Genomic DNA, 11,127 nt, shown 5'->3' with positions numbered 1-11,127 from the left:
CCCGTTTCCCCCCGGCTGGGCAGTCCGCATTGGCCCGGCACGACACGACACTTTGTTCTCATTTTCAGGTTTATTTGTGTCCCTTTCAATTTTCTGTCACTCTCGGAAAATGGGAAACCAAACAAAAGGGTCTCTTTATTTCTTTTCAGGGCTTGTAAAGTAGAAGATATTTGACAAAGGCGAGAGAAGGACTTGTGATTTAAAGCTGCACAGCTCTCCTTTCTCTGACAGACCATGAGAGTTTTCTCAAATAGCGAGTTGAAAAGCCCTCCCTCCCCATATTATTAGTATTTTTTCCTTTCTCCTCCTGTCCGGATATCTTTTTCAGCCATAGCGATGGGAATGTTTGAGGCGGGCTGGGAAGAACAATGCTGTGGTGAAACTCCCCTCTCCCCATTTTTTCCACGATCGTGAATGGCGTTATTTTCTACCCCCTCCCTCATTAGTGTACTTGCAGTTGTAGCGATGAACACCGTACCAACTGAATGGGGGTAGATTTAGAGGCATCTCTTATCTCTGGTTTCTAACCGAATCTTTTTTTCTCTTTCTCTAGTCAGTTCCTTTTATCTTTTTCTTTGCGAGGGACATGTGGGGGTCTGGATAGGGGCTCCAAGAGAGAATTAAGACTTGTTTTAATCCTGCCTGGTTAATTTGAATTCTAATGCAATCTGCAAACGTGATTTTCTGCATGGTCATTTATTTCCAAAGGCAGCTCCAGTGTTGCCTTTTCTGTGCTCGACACCCTTTCCTTCTGTCTAGAGAGGGTTAGCTTTGAGGCTATCTTTCTGTCCTTCCTTTTTTTTTTTTAAAGCTAGTTAAGATTCTTTCAAGTTACACCTTTTTTGTTTGTTTGTTTGTTTGTTTGTTTTCTGCTGGGTTGAATGGATCGAAGCACATCTATGGTTTCTCAGTTTAACAGACTAGAGTGCAAATTTTTATGGCTTGGCTGGCAGTGTTGAGGGCTTTAAAAAAATTTTCCCTTGTGCTTGACTCTGCTTGCAAGCAATGAGGAATGACAGGAGAGCACATAGGGAGGGTTTCTTGGCTGATTGCATTTAAGCCAGGAATTCACTGTGAAAATAAAGCCAAGGGGCGATAAATAAAAGATGCAATCTTCTCTAGGAGACAGACACACAGCGTGGGCTTTGCCTGCTTTCATCAGTGGAAGAGGCCTGGGTGAGTAGTTGTAAAAGAAAATAGTAACTTTTTGAATAGTCCCCAAAGGGGAAGAAGGCCACTGAATGGAATTGGCAGTGGTTGATATGAAGTGGTATGATGCTTCTGGTATAACTTGAAGAGTTGACCACCACTTTGGAAACACTTACATACGTGTTAAACAAGTGCTGTACAAATTATGGAAAATATTCCTTTTTCCCCTCTGAATTCTGCCAGTTTCCCTAACTTCCAAGTTGCATTACTTGCCGTGCTAGTCAGCTTAGGGATGGAAGGCTGTTAAATGCCTGGCAGCTGGCACTGTGAGATAGAAAATTTATGACCAGTTTTTTTCCCCCCTCTTGATGGAGAACTGAAAAGGTGCCTAGATTAACCATCTAATTTAGCTTTAAGTGGTGGCTTGAATTGGCATGCTAATTCAAGAGGCTTATTTTATGATTGTGATTTGAAGTAGAACTTTTTTTTTTTCTCAGAACCTGAGATGAAAATGAACAGAATACTGTGTTGCTAACATCATGAACAGTTTCTGATATTGCAGAATTACAAGGTTATTTATGCAGGAAGCTTTTATTGACTATTGTAGAGATGACTAAATTATAGCTACAATAGGGAAAAAATCTAGTTGTTGAACTTTATTTTACATTTAACTGTTGAAGATTGTCCAAGGATTGAGAGACAGAGTTGGGGCTTGACAGAAATGAAGCCACTTAGTAGTTTCTATATTTTTACTCCTAGAGTTTAAGGAGAAAAAAAAATTTTTTTTTGGAGAGGTTTTTGCTGTAGGGCGCATACCCTCACCAGAAAGACAAAGAGAGACAGAGAGACTGAAAGCCAGAAATCACCCCCAGGGATAATGGCCACGCTGCAATCCCTTCTCCTCCATTCTCCTCTCGGGATCTTGGGCATGCATGCACACACGCCTGGCGTGAGTTTAAGCTACCAGGTCCAGGACTTGAACTGCAGTCGACTACACGGGTTTCCAGCAACATATAGCCATTACGCCAACTGCTGGTCCCTTAAGGAGAAATTTAAAGAAAAAAAATGAAGTCTTCGGTATAGTAGTTATAAGCAGTATTTAACTGTTGTAGAGTTGTCTGTCAGTTGATGGTTGGAACATTTTAGAGGGTGTTTAGTTGGCTTATTTTTGTTAAATAATGATACTGACGGGAGCTATCTCTGAGGTATTGGTGTGTAAATATTATTGACATTATTTAAGTAACTAGAGACTTCTCCAGAGTTTTGCCTGGGAGCTTCCCCAATATGATCTGAAACTCAAACTATAAAGGAAAAGACAGGTAAATTTAATTGAATCAAAATATAAAAATTTATATTTTTAAAACACTATAACTAAGTTAAGTAACTAACTGGGACAGATCTTTACAGCACATTTGACCAAAGGCTGGCAGGAAACTTGTAAAAATCAGTTAAAAAAAAATCAGTATGAAAACCCAGTAAGAAGATGGGCAACACATTTTAAAAACAACAAATCATTAATAAACAAATATTTGCTCTTATATAAAGAGAAGTTAAAAACGAGCTCTTCTTTCTTCTGCCACGCTGTGAAAAACTTAAAAGGTAGATTATACCTGTCCTTTGTGATTAGTCGAGGAATTGGGAGAAGAGGATGCTGCCTACTCTACTGCTTGGCACAATCTTTTTATGTTTCTAGGAACTTTAAAGATGTTCTGTATTGTGATGCTCATTGTGGTATGGTTTGCAGTGTTGCAAAGTTGGAATAAAACTATCAGAAGGAAACTAGTTATAAAGTACTCAATAGAATATTATGCAACCATGAATAAAACTAAGTAGATTAAGTAGATTTTTATATTTACACACCCATTCAGACAAGGAAAGATGACCAGAATATTTCATTTAGAAATAAGTAAAAAAATTATATGGTATGCCACTGTTTTTGTTTAAAATGAAAAAGATAGAGCTACATGTTGATGTACAAAAATGCCACACAGCCAGCTGTGGAATAGTGTCTGTGGAAAAGAGCAGTCAAGGGAATGGGCAGTGCTCTGGGGAAATTGTACTTTACACTTTATGCCCATCTTTTTGTTTGATTTTTCTTAAAACTGGAAGCATATATTTTTATAATAAAGAAACTTAACAAAATTATATTGAGTTTTTAATTTATGTTTTTGCGTGTGTATGGTTTATGTGTTTCTTGAATGTGAGCATGCATATACTTTCTGAATACTTAAATTTCACATTTTTTTTCTTTTAGTTTGGAACATTTTATTTGTGACTAGTCATTTTAAAAGTAAATCTTAAAGCAAAACTAGAATCTTAAGTTTGTTATGAGAAATGAGCAGATAGGTTTTAGAAAGAATTCTCTATTTCTTTTATTTTTGCTGTTTTTTTTTTTTTTTAGAGAAAAGAATATTGCCCAAGATATTACCACCTCTTAAGGTAGACACATTTTTTTAAAAGAATATTTATTTATTTAATTCACTTTGTTACTATTATTTTTTAATTTGACCAGAGAGAGAAAGGGAAAATGAGAAAGCAAGCACCAGGTTTGGGACGTGAACTGCTGTTGCCCCAGTGCCCTTAACCACCATGCCACCTGCCAGCCCCGGTAAACACATTCTTAATGGTTTTCCCTTCAGATTTATAACTTAAAATTTTGTGTTTCTTTAGAGTGGCAAAGTAGTAAAAGGAAAAATTATTAGAAAATGAATAAAAATGTCAATAAGATATTTCAGGGTTAAGATAATATAAAGCAGTTTTGAATCAGATTCTACACTTTTTCTGCCTTATCATGAGTAAAAATGTATACAAATAGAATTTCTAAACTAGTTGCATTTATTTTTTATTGTTGATCTTTTGTGTGAGTTTTGTTTGCAGTTGATTTTTGAAAATATTTTTGTACCTGATAGGTCCTCACAATTGTTCTGAGGGGAGTTGAGATTCCAGTTTCATAATGATACTTAATGCTCTGTTGGTGTTGGTCTGGTGAAGAAATCTAAAGTGTTCAGGAGACAGTTTCCCTTCCCTTCCCTCCCTCCCTCCCTCCCTTCCTTCCTTCCTCCTTTCTTTCTCTCTCTCTTTCTTTCTTAATTTTTTTTTTTTCCTCAAGGGTTTTGCCATAAGGTGTGTGCATTGGCCAGGGAGAGACAGAGAGAAAGTGAGAAATCAGCCCCCAGAGGGATGGCTATGCCACAGTCCCTTCTCCTCCGTTCTTCTTTTAGGATTTTGGGCATGCATGCACATATGCTGGGTAAGATTTTTTTAAGCTGCCAGGTCCAGGACTTTAACTGTGGTTAGTCATGTGCAAGTCCAGCACCCTTGCCACCTTGCCACCTGCTAGCCCAACAGTGTAGCCCAAAGATTTTAACAGTAACAGTAAAATTGCAGATTTGGGTTAGGCAAACGTTTTTACTCTTGGTTAAGTTTTTAATTTCTTGCTATACAGTTGTTATGAGTATACCCTGTGGTTGAAAAGACCATCCTTAATTTCTTTCCAGTTTGCATTGAATTTCATCCCTTTTACAGATATGAATCTTTGATGCTTTCCTTTTTAGAAATATCAGGCTATGTGTGGAACATATCCTTTAGTAGAAAAATAATTGCAATTAGTTGAAAAATTTAAAGTCATTATTGACTTATGTTGCTTGTGGGTTTTTTTTTTTTTTTTTTTTTTTTACATGATACTTACACTAGGCCTGTTTTCACAATGGGTAATCAGTTGTTATCTCCATTCTGACTGAAAATCCTCCACATACAAAAATGTAGGCTAGCATCTCTCTTCTGCTCACATTCTTATTAAGGATTTAGTTAGAATGTGTGATTTCAGCTGGTAATATGTTTAGTTAACAGGAGGTAGCAGAGGAATAACACATTTTCTTCTAAGAAAGCTGTCCCTTTTAAAAATGACATGACTGGGTCTGTACTATTTCTGTATGCTTATATGCTTTACATTTTTGTGTCAGACTATAAATCTTCAATGAGACTAAAAGAATTTAGTACCTTTATTTTAAGAATCATACTTAGATACACATATGATAAACTTATTTAGTGTTAGAAATTTTTATAGGGGCAGTCATTAAACAGCTGGTGACTTAAACTTTTTTTTCTTAAGAAATATTCTGTTCAGCTTTATTTATTATCATTGTTTTTTAAATTTAACAAGAAAGGGACAGAATGAGAGAGAGGAGGGGAAAGTGAGAAAGCAAGCTGCCAGGTCTGGGACTTGATCAGCGATGTGGAAGTCCAGCACCCTTAACCACCACACAACCTGTCGGCCCCCTTAAATTGTCTTTTAGGAGGACAGATATCTTAGAAAAGAATGCAAAGTATAGGTAAGTATCAATATAAAAAGCAGATTATAGGCAATGGTGCTTTCTCATGATAAATTTTAATTTAGTTTTCTTGGTTTATTAATTTTATGGCATGTAAATGGGGATTACTATAAATTTTGAAAATATGACATATTTCCCCTTTTAAATGAAGGGGAAGTCTATCTCCTTCTAAGAAATCAATATCAATAATTTGGAAAAGACTGTTACAGTCTTATTCCATGAAAAGAGACTCTTGTATTTCAATCTTAGCCAGATTCTCAAAAACAGTTGTGTTGTTGGGACCAGCAGGTGGCATGGTGGTTAAGGTGCTGGAATTCCCACATGGCCGGCCATGGTTTAAGTCCCTGACCTGGCAGCTTGCTTTCTCACTCTCTCTCTTTCTCTCTGTCTTTCTCTGACAAAACTCATGTGAAAAGTAATATTAATAATAATAATAATAAGTAATTCTTACAAAAACAGTTGTGTTGTTTAATTTTATTTAAAAAACTTCTATCTTTTCCGTTTTTGTTTTCAGTACCTTGTGTTCTGCTAATGTGCTTTGTATATGGTTTTCAGTTCTTTAAAAATAGAATGCTTCCTTAATTATTTTCATTTTGGAGAGAATGCAGTAGAAAAATCCCCTTACCATTTTGAACTTTCAGTTGACTGAAGATTGACTTACTATCTTGATAGCTAAGGGATACCAAGTATTTTGCATCTAGAATTTTTAAGTGATAACTAGTTGTTTGTATGTGTGTTTGCATGAATGGACTTTAGAAAGTTCATGGGATAATAGAATTATAAGTCTGAGTTTATTTTGGTGCAAAATTTTTATGAAATCCAGTAAGTTTTTCTATAATATACATTGTCCATGATTTTTTTTGTGTGTATGTGTATTAATTTGTACATTCACAAGAGAGCAGAAAGGAGATAAATTTACCCAGGTATAATTTCAGTATTGTTACCTTAAGTATATTCCAGTGTACAGTTCTATTGTTTAATGTCTTTTTAAAATATGCTGAAAGATGAGAAGCTGTTATTATAAATAAAATACTCTTGTATTATCATTCTAACCAATTCACAGAGCTCCGATGATTTTTTTGAGATGAAAAGATAACATCAATTCTAACTTTTACCATTCTGCTGAAGAGAATTGAAACCCAGACATGTTGAGTAAATTGTTCAGATTGGCATAGTAAAAGGCAAAACTAAATGTAGACTCTCTTTATCAGTGCTGTTTGAGTTGTCTTTTAGTTTGCCAATAATACTTGGTAGTCTCAGAAATTAGAATAAGCATGTTTTTTTCTTTCTTCTTAAAGTTCAGTTCTTTCATGAGTTTGAGGGGGAGAGACACAGGGAGGGAGACAAGCACTCCCAACAGTTCTCAGCACTCCCATCCTTGCCCAGCCTTCCCAGCCAGCCCCATCATGGATGCTGGTGCCCCGCTCGCTGTATGGATCTCCTGTGTGGATCCAGAACCGCTTAAACACCTCACGGTGGCCCCAAATAACCATATTCTTCAATGTAAGTTGACTGGACTGCTAGGGAGGTAATTTGGCTGATATTTTTATTGATTGAACATTATAAAAGTATTTCTAGATAGCATTTCAGGCTGATTTCTTATGGCTTCAGTTTAGGAGTGGTTCTGACATGTGAAATACATGCTAGTGGAAAACACTTGGAAATTGTAGTAATGTTCTAAGATTAAAGCTTAGGAAAAGTTTGTCATGATCCATAACAAAACTGCATTTATTTTAGCTGTGTGAGTGTACATGAATGTACAAATACACATGTAATAAAGAGTATATTGGGGAACCAGCAGTTAGTGTAATGGCTATGTCGCTGGACTCCCACATAGTCGACCACGGTTCGTGTCCTGGACCCGGTGGCTTAAAACTCACGCTGGGTGCGTGTGCGTGCGTGCCCAAGATCCCAAGAGGAGAATGGAGGAGAAGGGATTGCGGCGTGACCATCCCTCCTGGGGGGTGATTTCTCGCTTTCTGTCTCTATGTCTCTCTCTGTCTGTCTGGCGAGCGCACGCGCCCTACAATGAAAATCTCTCAAAAAAAGAAAACAACTTTTAGTAACATCTCTAACCTTTAAAAAACTTCATATATGATTTGAGCATACAAACCAGCTGGACATGATGCATAGTGAGATTCTTAATACTCTGGGTCTTTGGAAAAGTGATGATGCATTTTTAATAGGAGAAAATAGAACAATAAGTCATCACTTTCCCGATGACCTAATATTACAGTAACATATACTGATACAGAGTGAGTATTTCTCATCTGAAATGCTTGGGACTGAAAGTGTGTAAGACTTTTTTTTTTTTCTTTTAATAGATTTTGTAATATTGGTCTATATGTAATAACATATATGGGGGTGGAACTCTAGTGTAAATATGAAATTAATTTGTTTCTCATATACCTCATGCATATGACCCAAAGGTAATTTTGTACAGTATTTTTGTACTGTAGCTTTTTATTTATTTATTTATTTAGGTTAATTCACTTCTCTTCAATGAGTGTGCATGCTTGAGAGTGATAGACAGCACTCCCCACAAAAGTTTGGCTGCCAGCTCTGGATCATGGCTGCGCATATGCCCAGTATACTCAGGGTGATCCCTGGCCACGAACCTGGAATCTTCCCATGTGGGTTGTAGAGTATTTTTTACTACCGCACCACTCACTGTTTGACCTTCTATTACAGTATTTTGACTGTGATCCTGTCACATGAGGTCAGGTACAGAATTTTGTGTTTGTGGCATCATACTGGCACTCAAAAAGCTTAGGGTTTCAGACCACTTCTGAGTTCAGATTTTCAGATTAGGGATTCTCAACCTGAGTTAAAAACAGCTAACAGCTTCATAGGACTTAACCATCTATCAGAATCTGCTTACTCAGTGCACCTTTTTTTTTTCCTTTTTTTTGTGGGAGATGTTTTTTATAGGGTGCGTGTGCTCTCTAGAAGGACAGAGAGACAGAAAGTGGGAAATTACCCCGTCGGGGGGATGACCACGCCACAACCTCTTCTCCTCCATTCTCTCAGGATCTTAGGCATGCACGCACATGTGCCCAGCGTGAGTTTAAGCCACTGAGTCTGGGACTTGAACAGCAGTTGACTACATGGGAGTCCAGTGATATAGCCATTATGCCATCTGCTGGTCCCTACTCTGTGCACTTTTATTTCTTGACAACAGCCCTATGAGGTAGATACTATTACTAGATAAGGAAGATGCAGATGAGGAAACTGGAACACAGGAAAGAAATACAAGTAACTTTTGCTCAACATGGAAGAGTCTGGGTTGTTTAGTAAGAACAAGATACAATCTCTAGCTGGTGCTCTAAGCAATACTGCCTGTGATACATTATCTATCATTAACTGCTGTAGAATGTTTATCGATTCATAGTCTCTTGCCACTTGCTAGAATGACTTTTATAGTGACCAAATTTTAAATTTTGATCATAGCAATAATTTTTAAATATGTACTTCTTTTTTATTTTTGAGAGAGAGATTTTTGCTGTAGTGTGCATGCACTCACTGTACAGACAGAGACAGAAAGACAGAAAGTGAGAAATCACCCCCCTCCCCCATGGGGATGGCCACACTGCAACCCTTCTCTGTTCTCCTCTTGGGTTTTTGGGCATGCACGCACACATGCTCAGCATGAGTTTTAAGCTGCTGGGTTGAGGGCTTGGACCGCAGTTGACTGCATGGAAGTCCAGCGACATAATCATTATGCCATCTGCTGGTCCCAAAAATGTACATATTTTTGAAGTTTATTTTTTCCTTGTCAGAGAGAGAAACAGACACTCCCACTGGAGTCCCCATAGCATTTTCTATCCCTAGCCTAACTGGCCTGATTATGGGTGTGTGTGCATGCCCAATGTTCTCAGATAGGTCCCAGATTCAAACCCAGGGCTTTTCCCATATAGGTCCAGTTGCTTTATTGCTGTGCCATTGACTGGCCCCTAAGTATGTTTAAAAAAATTTTATATAGAAAACATAATTTGTGTAAGCACATAATATTTTAGCCCTATTCCTTTAGGATTTTGGTTTTGCATTTTAAAAATGTACTTTATGAATGAATTTCATCTTTGAAGGGTGGTTATGTTGTGTGATTTTGATAACCTTCCATGAGATATTTTTAAATTTTGAAAGAGGAACTAATTTGTAGATTATATCTAATTGTATACATTCAGTAAAGGTAAGGTCTCAAAGTATATTTAACAAATTATATACTTATTATAGATTTCTGTTTAAAATGTTACAGTGAAAACTTAAAGTAGTTCGTATGGCTGGTAAGAGATTTGACATTATTTGAAAAAAAAAAAGTTTTATCTGTGTAGTTGCTGAACCCTGATGTTAATTGGAAGGATGTGGTAGAATCTGTCAGTATGTTTAAACTCTTATTAACCCAATAAGCTGATCAGATAAATTGGAAGCTCATTTAGTGAGTTAATGTGCTTTCAATTCAGGTGACTGGCTGCCTCGTCCTGCTTTATTTAACAGTCTGTTTATTTAAAGCATTTTTCATTGTTAATAGGTGTCAGATCTCTAATGTTGGAAGATACTACTATGAAAATATGTGTAAGAATATAACATGGAGAATGAGTTTTCATAAGCAAGTTTTAAATTCTTAATTATACATCAGTAGAATTTAGGTTTCTATATGTGCCAGATTGAACCTGTCAAATGCTTGCTGATGGTGACCAGCATTTTTATGGATGAAGTATAGGTATTCTATAATAGGTTAAAGGGCAAAGCCTACAGCTTCTTCTGGTGTGGCTAGTCGCTTTCTTGGTACAGGTTTACAGAGGTTGAAGGCAGCACCGTATTTGGTCATGCTGAACCTTTGCTCCTGTTTTCCCTTTCTGTTAATTTACTTATACTAAGAAGGTGGTCATGATTTTTAAATTTTTTTTAATTAAAGAATTTTTTGCCATAGCACATGCACTCACTGAAGACAGGTGGAAAGAGAGGGAAAGTGGAAAGTGAGAAATCCCCCCCCCCCCGGGGGGGGAGGGTGCAACAATTCCTTCTCCTATATTCTCCTCTTGGGATTTTTGGGCACACAAGCACCTGGTTTGTTTTTCAAGTCACTAGGTCTGGGACTCGAACTGCTCAGTTGGTCATATGGGATCCAGCACCTTAACCACCACACCATCTGCTGGTCCCAGATTTTAATAAATATTTGTTATAAAGTAAAATTCTTAAACTAAATATTAGAAATCTGCAATCTGCTGTGTGTTAGTAAATACTATATTAGCCCTTTTCCTTCAGGACTTTGGTTTTTAGCTCTTCTCTTCAAGCTTCAGAATTTTGTATCCTTGATGGCATCTAACAGTTCTTTCCCACCTTCCCCTAAATATCGCTTGTGTAATTTCATCTGATAAGGCTTCGGCCTGATTATCCTGGGCAGCCTTACCAAGATTATGGTTCATGCTTTCTCTAGACAGCGATGAAGCTGAGGACAGAAATGACCCATGACTGCTTTGTGATGGTATCAGTAGAACCAAAGGAGACTGGAAGCAGGAGTTAGGAGAGGCTCAGAATCACTCCACCTCGAGCACTAACTTCAAACTTTCTTCCTTCTCCCTATCTCATTGCCTTTCCTTTCTTTTTGTGTTTTTTTTTTTTGGAGAGGTTTTTTTTCTATGGGGCA

The sequence above is a fragment of the Tupaia chinensis genome, unplaced genomic scaffold (genome assembly GCF_000334495.1).
Source record: "Tupaia chinensis unplaced genomic scaffold, TupChi_1.0 Scaffold000232_1, whole genome shotgun sequence".
Taxonomy (NCBI): Eukaryota; Metazoa; Chordata; class Mammalia; order Scandentia; family Tupaiidae; genus Tupaia; species Tupaia belangeri.
Note: the sequence above shows the minus strand (reverse complement) of the source record.